The 15,502-nt window shown below is 43.9% G+C and overlaps 1 long non-coding RNA gene across 1 annotated transcript; it reads left to right on the top strand.

Annotated features, from left to right (window-relative positions):
- The first annotated feature begins 9,101 nt into the window (after positions 1-9,101).
- On the top strand, positions 9,102-11,119 carry LOC146809200 (uncharacterized). Its single transcript, XR_014966373.1, has 4 exons — positions 9,102-9,278; positions 9,776-9,901; positions 9,987-10,117; positions 10,714-11,119. It is a non-coding gene; the product is annotated as an uncharacterized LOC146809200 (long non-coding RNA).
- Positions 11,120-15,502: the final 4,383 nt, after the last annotated feature.

The raw sequence follows: 15,502 nt of genomic DNA, 5'->3' as shown, positions 1-15,502 counted from the left end.
CGTCGAGGCGAAGCCGATCTCGACGCCCTTTTCTTCGAAGACCGGCGCCGAGAGGAATGCTTCCGTTTCTTATGATGTTTTCTTGACTTCGATGATCGCGAAGTCGACGACTCCGGTCTCGACCTCTCCTTCTTTCTACCTCTCTTCTCTTTTTTGGCCTTAGCCATAAACAGCATCGCCTCCCTTTCCTTCAATGCCTTCGGGTTCATCCTCCTACAGCTCAAACAATCTTCGACGTCGTGGTCAGATGAGAGACACCACAAACAGTCCTCATGGGGGTCTGTCATAGACATGCGTCCCCCACATTCCCTACAGGGCTTAAACCCCGACTTCTTCGTCGATGACATACCGAATTTCTTTAACAGTAACACCTTACAACTACAAAGTAGCAGGAGAGTACTGGAAAAACCGTTGCGTGTCATCACGCCGACGTGGCTCTCTTATGGATTCGGTGACGTCATACGGAGTCGCGAGCGGAGCCGATGCATTATGACGTCGTCGGCGTAGAGAGCTGGGGAAAAAAGTTCTGTGGAATGCTGGCGCAGGGGATATTCACAAGGTGAGGAATCCACTGGCAGATGTATCCATCAGAAAGGGTCCACCTGCTGGTGCTAAGACACCAGGGCTTTTAAGATCTTGCGGCGCCTTCTAAGGTGTAGCACAGGAATGTGCTCCCTCAGGAGAGTGGTCTGGGAGCCTGGTCATTAAGGCTGAACCTGGTTCACCAGTTCTACTTCAGCAGCTCTGACCATAGCGCCACATCCTCTCCCCCACTGAACACCATACTGCCCCACTTAGAGAAACTTGCAGTGCACTGACCCGCTATAAACACCTGGATGTGACTCAATTCTAATTACACACTAGACAAGAGCAATATGCTGCCTAAAAAAAATATAACATCCTAGAAAAAGCAAACACTCATAGGGAATGCAAGATTAAGTAAAGCATGTCAAATGTAAGCAGGAACAACATGGTTAACTTTTTCCTTTTACACTCATTATTCTGGAATTAGTGAGTGCTTTTGCATGAAAAGGTAAGGCCATGACTACAGGGCCCGGAAGGAACCTGTTTCAGTGCCCATTGCTTATATATATCTTATCAAAACCTAAGCAGTATGGTTTAAAAAGACCACATTCGGTAGCACACAGTCACTGTACAAATTTTGGAGCATATTATCAAGGGCAATATTGCCGCTTTAGCTGCACTTTTTGCCGCTAAAGCGGCGATATTTTTATCGCCCTATTAGCAAGCTTTCGCTAACAGCTGTTAGCGACAGTTTACTGGCAATAGCTTCCGTTTTTTTTGCAACTTTGCTTGTCAGCGATATTTATCGCTAATGACATGCAAAGTAGGTGTTCCTCACTAAAACTAAATGGAAACAGTTGTAATCACAACTTCCCCCTATTATCAATGCCCGCGTTGCGATAAAAAAGTCGCACTAACCGCGATTATCGCTGGTTCCTAATGCCTGATTGAAACCTGACTTAGACATCTTTTCAATGGGATGTGGATTTTCAGGCTGAGACCACCTTAGCTTATTACCAAGGATTTCACTATCGCAGGAATTTCATAACTGGATGTCCAGCGATGATCAGTCATTTCGCTGCTATCGCTGTTTTTTTTTATCGCCTACGTGTTGCTAATAACGCGCTATCTCCGCGATAAAAACCAGCGATAGCCAGCGGTAAACAAATTGACGCTAAGCGCGCTTTGCGATATTTATCTCAAAGCGTTGCTAGTATGCCCCTTTGTTTTCCAATTCACCCACCAACCAGGTATTACAGTACCTCCAGGCAAGGTGCACTTTCCCACACAGGGAAAACAATGTTGTTCAAAGGGAGAGGAGAAAACAAAAGTATCACTTCACTGGCAAACACTGTAAAGTGGCGCTAATGTGTTTAGGTGTAAATCAATCTGGCCACCTTGAAACCACTCTGTCTTGCTTTAATTAGTTATTTATTTTTCACAATTGGAATGTTTTATTTCTCTCCACCCTGAGGCTGCACTTGTGTCAGAAAAAGACAACGTTTCCAGCAAAAATGTTTTTCTTTTTTGGATCAATTTCACAGGGGAGCAAATAAACGAAAGGAGGAAAGAGAGGGTAATACGCGTTTCTTGAAGTCTCGGTTTTCACCAGCTGAGGAGCGAGACAGAAAGAGAGGGAAGACTCGGAGGCCTAGAGGCCGTCACCGTGGCGTGTGTGCACAGTTTAATTTATGGGGACTTGGGGAGGCCGTGCGCGCAGTAGCACTGTTTAATTTGAGAAGACTGGTCTCCCTCGCTGAGAGTGAGGGGGCCCCTGGGGCGTGGGGGCCCCCCCCGCACCGCGGGGGCTGCGGGGCATGTGTTACGCCCCTGTTCTTAAGAAGACAGTCAACCAGCAATGTACAGAACACCTGGAACACAGCAACCTCCTGAACACCTCCCAATCTGGTTTCTGATCCATCCACAGCACCGAGACAGCCCTGAGCGAAATGTCAGCCCTCATCATCGTGGACCTATCAGCTGCCTTCAACTACGTCTCCCACCACATCTATTTTAGCAGACTCCATCACATCGGAAGCCAGGGACATGCCCTCCAATGATTGCCTCATTACTCACCGGCAGAACCCAAGGACTCTGTCTCCCACCTTTCACCTTTGAACCCAGGAAGATCATCTGTGGCATACCCCAAGGATCATCCATCAGCCTCACCCTCTTCAACACTTACATGACCCCTTTAGCCAACATCATCAGATCTCAGGGACTGAACATCATTTGCAGCCCAGATGACATCCAGCTCACACTCTCACTGTCTCAAAACAATTCCACCACCAGTGCCAACTCCACAGATGCATGTTGAACGACTCCTACTGGATGAAGGACAACTGCCTCAAGCTGAACACAGAAGTCCTCATCTATGGTAACAACTCTTCACCTTGGAGTGAGACAGTCTCATCTGCTTGCTTCCGAACCCTACGCATTCTCCTCAAGATCATCAGGTGGCTTCCATTTGACACCAGAAAGACCATCACACAGTCCATTGTCACCAGCAGGTTGGACTTCAGGAAGACTCTCTACAATAGAGTAACAGCATGCCTCCTATTGAGACTAAGGACAATACAAATCTCAGCAACAAGGCTCATCATCGACATCCTCAGACTGATCCACATCATATTCCACCTTAAAAACGTACACTGGCTCCCAATCCAGAAGAGATGCTATTTTAAGATGTTGATCCACGCATACAACGCACTGCACAACATAGGAGCTGCATGCATCACCAACCAGACACCTATATTCTCCCTGCTATTCCTCGCAGTCACCTCCTAGACTTGACGAGCCAGCAATATTATTTGGCGGCCAAAACTTGGAACAACCTCCTGTGAGAAAGTGGCTCTGTATATACTGTTCCCAAATAGGTACAGTGTGTACAGAGTCCACAGTCCCCAGAGGTTTGGCAGAGGTTGAAGTTAGATATAACCTTACTCTCTAAAGTGGTAGCTTGGTCAAGCAGTAAGGCAGTATCAGAGGACGGTGTAAAGCATTTGTTGTACACACTCAGTCAGCAAATGGTCTCACACACTCAAGAACTGAACTCTAAGCCAATGGTTGATATAAAAAATATATGGTTGTTTTATTTTAGAACTAACAATAGGTATTAACATATACTTTCTCAGAATGAGATGCTTTAGTTATATACTTTTTCAATATGCAATTGACTTTTGTAGGTAAAAATTACAGGTTGGTGCAATAGGCAACACAATTTCAAACACAATAGTACATTGAGCTCAATGGGAGGCAGAAGCAGGTTCGAGGGTCGACAGGCCGGTAGCGCTGGGGCCAAAGCAGTTGGTGTCTTCCTCTTCTTAGCAGCTGCACGACAGGTCTTCTTTCTTCTTGCTCTTCTTTGCTTTTTCAGAACCTGGAATCTGGAGAAGGAAGGTTCAGGGTGCCTCTAAATACTAGATTTAATGGCGTTACAGGTAGGTAAAGGGCAGGGACAAATGGGTCCCTGCCCTGGTGTGGGTACACCCCTATCCTGCCACTCTCCTGTGGGAGGGGGGCAGTAGCCTAGTCCTGATTGGGCAGGGCCTCCTATCTTCAAGATGGCGAGCGCCCGGAGATGTGCTTCACCTCGCCTCCCCCACCTGAGGGGTGGGGTTGGCAGGCTGACACACCCCCTGTCCTTACTTGAGGTTTCCGGCCAATCTTCCTTCCAGAATGGTGGTCAGAACCGGTGGGGGGCAGTTTGCTGGGTACAGCAACTGGCCTGGAGAAGCTCACAGAGGCGGCATGCCTTTGAAGCTTCCCCCTGCCCATCCTGGGGGAGGAGACCTAGCACCTCGCTCAGGATGTGCATTGTTGCAAACCCAGGAGAGCGGGGGCTCTCCACCCAGGGGTCCAGCAACATCTCTGGGCAGCCTCCCAGACCAGACGTGGATTGTAGGTTAGGTTTCAGGGGGCATCTTTAAGATGCTCTCTGTAGTGCTTTGTATATTAAATCTCACACTGACATTAGTGCGGGTTTAATGTGCTGAGAAGTTTGATACCAAACTTCTCAGTCTTCAGTGTTGCCATTATGGTGCTGTGGAGTTTGTGTTTGACGAGATCTCAGCACCATATACTCTTAAATGGCAGCACTGCACTTACAGAGCCCAGGAATGGATCTGGGTACTGTAGGGGCACAGGGCTCATGCTCCTGTGCCCACACCACTGGCATAGGGCACCCAGCTAGAGGGGTGGCTGATGTATGCCAGGGCAGTGTAGGTTGTAGCCATGGCACACAGGGATGTGTGCCATGTCGACTCTTTGTTTTGTCTTGTACCCGGACACTCAGCCTGCAAGGACAGTGTGTTTGTGTTAGGGTACAGATCCTCTAATGGTGGCACAATAAGTGCTGCAGCCCTTAGAGGCCTTCCCTGGTCACAAGGCCCTGGGTACCTAGTGTACCATTTACCTGGGGCTGACATGTGGCCAGGGTTTGCCAATTTGGGTTTGAGGTTTTTAGGGATGGAACATAGGCCCTCGGCACCTGATTGGCAGGAGTCCAGGGCACACTCAGTCAAAGCACATTCAGCAATTCAGCAATTCAGCAAAAAGTGGGGGCATACCATGCAAGAAAGATGGCACTTCCTCACACCTCCCACTCCTCCTCAGGACCACCTCATCGCTCCAGCAATTCATAAAGGGACTCAAGACCTGGTTCTTCAAATGAACCATTAACCAAGTAGCAGCCATCAAAGTCTAGCACCCTGAGACCCTCATGGGTGATTTGCCGCTGTTGCTTGAATATGAATTTACTTTGAAAAAACAAAGACAAGAGGTGTTTGGAAAAACAGGAACAGTTGATTTAATCAAACACTATGGCCTGGAGAACAGCATACAGAAACCGGGCTGGGGACTGATTCAAAGTAAATGTAAATGTGTGTGTACTTGTAAAGCGCACTATCACTCCTGTCGGAGTATCCTGGCGCTGAAGACCGCTGGGGAACCCGTCCTGGTTTTCCCTGTGAGATGGTCCCTTACTGGGTATCTCCAAGGTGAAACCAGGCATCCCCGGCGTCTGTGGGGGGCCGTTGTAGAGATGAGGCAAGCTTAATGCCCAGAGTTGCCGAGTGTGTTCCTGGTTAGAGTAGGTACCGAGGCGAGAATTATCGAGTCCATTTTGACCCTGGTCCACGACCCTGCCGCGTCGGGAATTGAACCCTGGTCCCTGGCCGATTCTCTGCTTACGGGTCTGCCGCCTCTAACCAGTGAGCCACACCTCTCCATCATCACCAACAATCATTTGAGCGTCTTCATATGCATTTCTTGAAGCATCATAAAACAATTTATAGACTAAAAGACTACAGCGTCTTCATATGCATTTCTTGAAGCATCATAAAACAATTCATAGACTAAAAGACTACAGTGGGCACAGAATGCAGCTGCACACATGCTTTTTGAGCTAGCTAAGCACTGCCATGCGTCGGACCTTTTACGCCGGCTCCATTTGCTACCATTGAGCAGAGAGTCTACTTTAAGACCCTGTGTACGACACACAAGATCTTGTATGGTCTGGCTCCACATATTCTGAGTGAGCTGTACTCCCTCTATGTCCCGACATGAGCCTTGCGCTCTAAGGACCTGTATTTGGCCCATGACCCATAGGTGAGCAGGTCAAAAGCAGGAGGACGCTTGTTTAGGGCACTTGCCCCAACCCTTTGGAACTCAATCCCTTTTGCCACCCGCTGCATGCTAGATCATTGGGCCTTCAGAAAAATTATCAAGACGTGGCTCTTTTCCAATCACTAGATTCCTCGCCCCACTGCTCTGCCATATTTAGCACTGGGAAATCCTGCTGCCGGGGCAGCCATGTTCTCTACAAATGACCATAACATAACATAACATAGATCCTGTTTTGGAAGAGGAATGTAGGCCTAGTCAAGGGGGACACAACGAGGAACTACCCCCCTCAGGAATATCTAAAAACAAGGAACCGCAGATATTGGCGGTAGATAAAATCCCTATTATCAACCTTTCCTCAAAAATTTTAACAAAAACACAAATGGAAGTATTGGAGAGAGGATTTAGCTTTGCACCCACAGTAGTACCTAATAAATTTGACTTTGACACACATCTAAAATCGTTCTTTAGAAAGATTAGACTCGAGGATTTTTTTGTAGGGAAAGAAAACCGCCTTAATACCAACATCACTGGTTTCCGCGGTAAGTCTACCTTCACCCCAACTTTAGGACAAGTTACTGATAACATCTCCACTTTTGAAAAAATCGTGGAAATAGAAATTAAATCACTTTTTAAACGTCCCCATAATTTCATTAATAATAATCTCTCTTCAGAACATAGGAAGGCGCTGAGGGAACTAAAGGAAGACACTAACATTATTACGAAACCTGCCGATAAAGGCGGTGGTGTAGTAATTTTTGATCAGAAAACATATGATGAGAAAATGATAATGATGCTAAATGTAAAAGAACATTACCATCCAGTCTCTCATAATAAGAATACTCAACTTAAAAAGAGGTTTACAATCTTTTGGAGATGGCCATCAACGAGAACTGGATTAGTGAGGATGAATATAAATTCTTATATAGCTCAGGCCCTATTACACCAGCAATCTATGGACTGTCGAAAATTCATAAGGATATTGACAATCCCCCAATACGACCTATAGTTAGCAGCATCGGGTGTATTCTTGAACCTCTCAGCAAATATGCTGATTTTTTTCTAAGACACATAGTGGCCAAACAAAAATCATATCTTAGAGATTCAGCACTTGCCATTGCAACCTTTGAAGGCCTGGGCTTCAATGGGGTGACCCAATTCTTGTCACCCTTGACATTGAAGCCCTCAATACAAACATCCCACAAGAAGATACCATTAAAACTATTACAGCTTTGCTTCTGAGTGAAGATCTTGGTGGTGGTAACCTTGATTTTATCATGATGTGTGTGAGTATGGTACTAAGAAATAATGTTTTCCTCTATAAGAAGAACCTCTATCATCAAATCAAAGGGACCAGTATGGGCGCTACTTGCACCCCTAGTCTGGCCTGTCTTTATGTCAGCCAATTTGAACAAGTCCATGTTTTCAATGAACTGGCTCCTTTTTTTGAAAACATCAGTCACTGGCACCGTTTCATCGATGATATCATCTTTATCTGGAGTGGTGCCAGTGACCAATTGGAGGAGTTTATAGCCTGGCTTAATTTGGGTGACTCCAACCTCAGATTTACATCCCAGTTGAGCAATGTTTGTATAAACTTTTTGGACATCTGTATCAAGAATAATGATAACATATTGGAGGTTGAGCTTTACAGCAAACCAACAGATAAAAACACCCTGTTACACTATCGGAGTTACCACCCTAAAGCACAAAACGATTATATTGCAGAAACTGTACCACACTAAAAGACTTCTATGTTCATTCAGACAATCTCAAGAAGAAATTATTGGACAGAGGATACCCAAAAAAACTTATCAAAAATTCATTCAAAAGAGCTAGATTTTATGACAGGGAGTCAATGCTTGACATTAATAAAAAGAAAGATAAAAAGATAAAAACAAAAATGAAGATAAGATTGTGTTTGTTCTCATCCATTAGTAACCAGATAAAGAATATAATCAACAGAAAGTGGAAAATAATAAACAATGAAAGAGAGGAGCCTTTAGAAAAACCGTTGTTTGCTTTCAAGCGCAACGTGAATCTCCGCAATTCATTAGTATACACCTATAGGGACATTGAAGAAAATATCCAAACAACTCTGTTTCAATCCAAGGCAATAGGTAACAATAAATGTGGATTTTGCTCGATATGCGATCAGTGTATTATTAGTAAACAAATCATGTACAAAGGGAATACAATTTCATCCAAAGCTTTGACCAACTGCAGGAGCAAAAATTTAATTTATTTCCTTATTTGCCCGTGTGGCCTAGGCTATGTGGGCGAAACAGGTCGGGAAGTTCGACTCAAAATAATTGAACATAAATCTGCACTTCGTACGCATAAAGAAAATGCACCACTCACAACGCATTTTCTCCAACACAACCACAAATGTGATGAGTTCAAGTGGTTTGTGTTGGAAAAGATTAAGAACAACAGACGTGGTGGAAATGTAGACAAGGTCAGAAAAAAGAGGGAACAATGGTTTATATGCAAACTAGGTACGATCGGGGGAGGCCTCAACTCAAAGGAGGACTGGATGTCATTCATCTCTTGAATTGTTGGCCCTTCATTTACTATATAAAATATGACAGTTTTCTCCTTTTTCCATATTGGGCATCCTTCGTGAGAGGTAGATCTGTACTTGCAAGTCATCCAGGAAGTCCTATTCCAAGATGATGCTCATTATGGCGATCCTCGCGAGTATTTGTATATTCTCCCATTTGTTTTCTCAAATCAGGCTGGTAACGAGTCTATATATATAATAATTAAATTCTGATTATTTTTGCCCCATACACTGATATTGACCGCAATGTTGTATTTACGAGTGTTCCGGGCAGTTGCGGAATTGACTGACTATATTCAGCCCAACATGGCGCTCTTTTGGGAATGTTGCTTAGTCGTTTGACGTTTCAGTCAATCAGACGTTGCTCCCGACCCGGGAGCGGAAGGGATCCTACCGGGGAATACTCGCGCGACTGACCGGTGCAACACGGCAACTGTGTAGGCGGGAAAATGCTGTTTACGAACAGGTGTTTGGCATTATTGAAATAATATATATAGGGTCTAGGGTTAGAGATAGAGGCTGTTTATCCGTACCCCGCCGACCAAAACCCGTGGCTGAAATACGAAAAGTAAGTTATGCGCCAGTTTTTATTTTTTCCCTTTATGAGACGAGGCAGCCCGTTTGTAAGCGAGAACCCAATAGTTTAAATGTTTGATTTTGGGTTAGTGTTGCAGTGATATCTTAATCTAGTAGTGAGGGGACTTGGGATAAATATAACCATGGGTAAGATGGTGGCAGGACCTGGTATTGAACTAGTGCGTTCTACTAGTATACCCCGTGTTGGCATATCACATTAAATCTATGTGATTACATTGAACAATGCGAATCATTATATCCAGAGATATTTAGACTTGAGTTGGAGTGATACGGTAGAGAGGTGAACTTTCTCTCGTAGATTAGCGATTCTCCCTCAAGTACAACACAGTAACATTGAGCCTGTAACGGGCAAGAAAGCATGAACTCACATGTATAGGGAAGGTTAATAGATGTGTCCCTTAGGTGATAATTATCTTAACAGATAGGTATTCAAAGGAAAGTAACTCTGATGATATCCTTTTATTTTAGACCCTAATTATAAAAGGGATACTGTACAGCGATACCCCTACAAAGAAACCATAAAAAGCTCATGGCAAGACGGTCAAGACATACGTAGGAGGGGTGGCTTCAAAATTACGCATATTTCATCCCCAGGTAAACAGCAGTAAATCTGCGTTGTATTTAACTGTATGAATCCGAATAATGTACTATCCTGATTCACATCGTTCATCCTTCATAGGTCGGTCGATACATCGTATATGTGCCTTACCATTCCGATTGGACCAAGAATAGTGACCTCTTACAAATAAGGACGTTATTATAAAAAGAAGGGGAAAACTCAAAGGAAACAATAGATTTAAAATATGGAAGGTGAGCGGTTTCCATTCAGATTGAGAATCTAATAATCGGTTATACCCATTCAAATACCTATTATGAGGATTAAAAGATTATATTAAAAAAAAATAATTCTTCTCTATTGTTAATAGAATAATTTAAGAGCTGTGCAGACTACCTACAGGAGTCTTCCGTATTAAAAAATTTAAAACTACTGAACTACTGTATGGATGAAAACCTTTCCTAACTAGAAGAGGTGAGGTCCTATTTGGTCCCGCTTTTCAGTTTGAGAGAAAATTACTTGACGAAATAGAAGAAGTTAGGTCCTATTGGTCCTGTTACAAATGCCTGAAAATGGTAATCATTTTTGTCTGAGTGTGCTAGAGGGTTGGAATATACAGTGAGAGGATAGATAGTTGCATAAATCAGAACACAATAGCAAGATGAATTTTATTTGTGTAATTGACAGAATGGGTCAAGCATATGTTCCAACAAGATTTGTAGTAATGCTGAGGGCATTTTCTATATATATGTCCTAGTCTTTAGTATTAAACAACTGAAAATAGATATGCTGTGCACTCATTGACCGTTTGGAGAATATTGATTGTGTTTTTTTATGTTTTAACATATAGGTACAAACCTAACCATTGTGCCAGTTCCTGTTGCCTTTTAAATTACTACATGAGAGTCAAGAATGTGGTCTTGAAAATGATGGAGATATATTTAAACCATCAAAACGCGTCGATGCTTATTTTTCTACACAAATCTGTTTACAAGGGCAACAGCTAACGAGTACTAAGCACGAAAGTACCTGGCCCTACGCCCTATATACTGGTGTTACGGATGTGTAATATTCTTTATGACATATTGTGGTTGTCTATATTAGTGACTCTCATTTTTTATGGTTTTTACGCTTTGTGATGAACTTAGGTTGCTCATTTTTTATTGGTTATTTATGTGAAATCATTGTCTGTATGAAATAATCTTCTTGTTTTTTTAACACATGTCAAACAATTAATAAATCTACCTACCAAGTTAGTTTTTTACTGGTTTACAGTTTTGTTCTGTGTACTTCTGATTATATGCAACGCAATCTTCCTCGGTCGAGATGAATGAGTGAGATTATTGGGTTTGAAGGAGGATACGTGTGGGAGAATTTTCATCTGCACTCAATTATTTGGTCCAAAGGATACTTTTTTGATTTACCCGGCCTAGTCATGGAGCCATAAATGATTCCTACTTAATGAAAAAGGCAGGTGGGTCTTGATGGAGCAAGTACTCGTATAAAAGAGACTCGGAAGCAATCCTCTCAAATAACTTGCAATGTAGTAATAATTGTGTTCGTAAATACTAATAACGCACCAGAAAATCCGTACACTGAAGCTTGAGGGAAGCTTTCATATGTGTCGTACTAACAAGTAACCCGAGAGTGATTAAAGATGGCTGCTAACGCGGGAATTGTCACTGCGCATGCGTCAACTACATCTTCGTAGTAATGACGTACCTTTGCTCTGGAGGGAAATCTTTGCAGCTCTGCAAACGGTTTCAAAATGGCCGCTTGGAACTCACATGTTAATGCGCATGCTTAGGCTGAAACTAAACCCTGCAAAATCAATAAAATGCTAATGCGAAAGATTTATATAAGTAAATGGGAATCGAGTAGAGATTTAAATATTACCCCTTGAATATATATCACATATGCTCTGGTTATTGAGGAATTTCCTTGAAAAGAAGATTGGCATTTCGAGAGATAGCTGATTTAGATGAACTGCACAGGCAGCCCATACCATAATATCATGGGCAATCGCTTCACTCAGGCATACTCTCTGCCATACCATTTCGGAGTTTTACAGTGATTCATTCGCCAATCTCTAAGGAGATTAACTTTTGCCTTTGTACAACAGTTGTGGCCATACCCTGGAGTTTAACTCTTATCTATTCTTACATTCTGGTGTTCCTGGCCACATTTCCATGACCATTATCACTGATCCTTAATAATACATAGTCTTGCTGTTCACATACACTAATTATCTCCCCCTTGGTAAGTAGCAGCATAGCATCACACATACATGTCTCAGGATAACTGACTATTCCAGTCCCTAATACCTTGTACTGCCCACACAGGTCTTATGTATGTGTTTGTATCTAAAGGAACCAGGACAGTGGCCTTGATGTCCATCCAATACACAGGCCTTCTATGCAATCTCACCCAGTATGTATTCTCCTTTATTCCGCATATACATGTCAATTCCATTACACTTTTATTAATATTGCATAACTCTTCAGCTCCCCAGTTTGATGTCAGTTCTGATGAGAACTCTTTATATCTCATGCACGGTTGAAACGCAGTCGACACCATCTAACGACAAACCTCAGATCTAACCATGCCCTGGTACCACCCCTGGTGTGGCTAACTATATTTACTTCTGTTGGCTGTATTTTGTTGTATACCAATATACCATTAATATTCACATATTTGGCACTTCTCTTGCGATGTTCGTCTATGGTTTTTCTCATTTGGAGTCCTGTTTAGTAAGGCTCTCTGTAACGCCCTGAACGTCTCAGGATCGTTTAACAGACACGACAATGAGGACGCAACCACTTGTGAAGGGTTAGTTCTTTTAATGAAGGCAAATAAAATACAAAGAACAAACAAAAGTTATAGTCACTGGAATCCTCCAGGCTAAGTACGTTACCAGCCCACAGCACGGATGGTCCTAACCGTCCTCTGCATATACGCCGATCCCGGCGTATGCCAACAGAGGGCAGAAATGAAATGGCCGACAATGCCAATCGGTAGGCTGTGAGGGGCACGAAGAGTGTTGGGGAGAATCGAGGAGTCAGGGAAACACCCAGCCGGGGTCTCTACCTGAAGGGAGCAGCCGCTCAACCTCTTCCTCAGACTGCACCGGGACGCGGAGTCACCTCCTGGTGATGCGTCACCGATACCCCAATCACAAGCAAGAAGACTGAACCGAGAGCAGCCGCTCGATCGATCCTGTGGACTTCCGAGTCTGTAACGCGGCAAACACCTCCTGGTGTGCGTTACAGCTGGCAGTCCCTGTGTCTCTGGTCGGGCTGGGAGTTACGACTCCAACCAGCAAAAGCGCCACTGCGCTTGGACTCAGCCGAGTCAAAAAGCGAAGCTCAATGGTTGACCGGTAGAGCTTCCGGGTCCTTCACAGGTGACGATGGGGCAAGACACGGCCCAGGGAGTAACGACTCGACCTACCTCCGTTCTTGCCTTACTGGAGCACCACTCCGGAACACTGCTCTTCACGAAGCAGGTACGTCGGTGTAAACACAATATCCGACAGCCTTGTACCTCCCGGTTCCTCCCTTTATAGGGCGTGTTTTCCTTGAGTTATGTAACAGCTCTCCTGTTTACATAAGGGCGTGTTTCCCTTGAGTTATGTAACAGCTCTCCTGTTTACATAAGGGCGTGTTTCCCTTGAGTTATGTAACAGCTCTCCTGTTTACATAAGGGCGTGTTTCCCTTGAGTTATGTAACAGCTCTCCTGTTTACATAACCTCTCAACCGCTAAGCATCCTGGGAGATGTAGTCCGTTTTCGCTGGTTACCGTTTTCCTCCCCTCGTATGACAGGAATTCTTGACACTCTCATCACTCACCTGACTGTGTTATTTTCAACTGTTTTGTGCATTTCATTATGATTTTTGGAAATCAAATAAAATTCGGATGAATTAAATTTGATATAAACACTGGTTGACTTTCAAATACATTTTTACTGAGATTTAATTTGCAACAGAATGTCTTACTGAGCAGTCTCCAGCCCTGATTGATTAAATAAGTATTCTCCTGTTGTATTATAGTGTTCTTTAAATGAGTTCCACGTGCATGCCTGTTCCAAGTGTGCACTTGATACCCACGTTCACATGGATGTTTGGGTTTTTCTTGTTCCCTTAAACTACTCTAAACCAGAGAAGGTAGCTTAGAATCTGAGGTACTTAATTGATGACACTCTTTCTATGCAAGACCAGGTAAATGCAATATGTGGAAAATGCTTTAGTCTACTCCGCTTGCTGTGTTAGCTTTTCATTTGGATTCTGGTGAAATGGCGAGGGATATTCACTCAAAAATTAATTATGAACAGGCTGGCATATGGTAATTCTTTGCACCTAGGAAAGGCCAACTTTCTATTCACTTGACTGCAATTTATTCAGAATGCGGCAGCCTGACTTATTTGTAATAATATGCAAAGTTGTTCGGCTTGTGCCTGCTTGAACTCACTTCTTTGGCTTCCTGTACATAAGAGTGCCAAATTCAAGCTAGTATGTCATGTTCATAAGGCTCTCCATGACACTGAGCCAGCAGCCGCGGATCGTGTAGGGCGTGTTAGTGGGGCGGTGACGTGGCACAGAGGAGGGGCAGGGTGGGGGGTTGAAAAATGCGGCATACGGCCGATTTCAGGTAAGTTACGAACACATTCATTGCGTGCGCTGCATCGCCAAATGCGATGCAGCGCGCTCAACGAAATTTGTTTTATTATTTTTCTTTGTAACTTACCAGAAATCGGCCGTATGCCGCATTTTGCAACCCCCCACCCTGCCCCTCCTCTGTGCCACGTCACTGCCCCACTAACACGCCCTACACGTTCCGCGGCTGTGAGCCAGCCATTTTGCGTGACTGAGTCACTCCTTATAAGCCAATGTGAGCAGCTTGTTCAGCAAAACTAACTTTGGTGAGTGGCCAAGCGTATTAGAAAAGCCAGAATGGGTGGCCACTCTTTCAAACATCTGGCAGTCTCTCCGTGGAACTCTGCCCCTTGATCTTTGCCTTACCTCTGACCTCTTTTTTTTTGGAAGAGGTTGAAGACTTGGCTATTTCCCATACTGGGATTTTAGTGCATGGAGCTTTATAAACCTTGTTCCAGTGCCGGGATATGCCCTAGGGGATGATTGGAGTGCTTCATGAATACAATTTGAAGTTCCTAGAATTACCCACCTACTCTTGCAGCACTTCCTGTTTGTTTTACTGTGAGCTATCACACAGTGCCCCTCTCTACCTATAAACTATGTGCCAAAACCTTTCTTCCCTTATATGGAGCTCTGTGCACATCCCTGGAGTGTATCACAGGAGAATGATGAACTCCCCCTACAAACCAGTTATGAAACAGGTTTCCTGCCACTAGTATCAGGCCACTAGATTCGAGCTATTCCAAAAGTGAAGTCATGGATTATAAGGGGTTATAATGTAACCCCATCCAGGCGGCGGATCTCCCCTCCCTGCTTTCCCCCCCCCTCGTACCCTCCTGCTATGCTCTGCTACCTCAAATCACCACTGACAACTTCTGTTGGGTGCCTGAAAAGGTCGCAGTTTATTCATATCACAAAACTTTATACAATTGTAACGCATTGTTCATGGTCATGTACATATTGCATGGTTATTCTTGCCCCAGCTT

This window comes from Triturus cristatus, chromosome 7 (assembly GCF_964204655.1).
Source record: "Triturus cristatus chromosome 7, aTriCri1.1, whole genome shotgun sequence".
Lineage (NCBI taxonomy): Eukaryota > Metazoa > Chordata > Amphibia > Caudata > Salamandridae > Triturus > Triturus cristatus.
The sequence above is the reverse complement of the archived record's forward strand: the minus strand, read 5'-3'. Positions and strand labels throughout refer to the sequence as shown.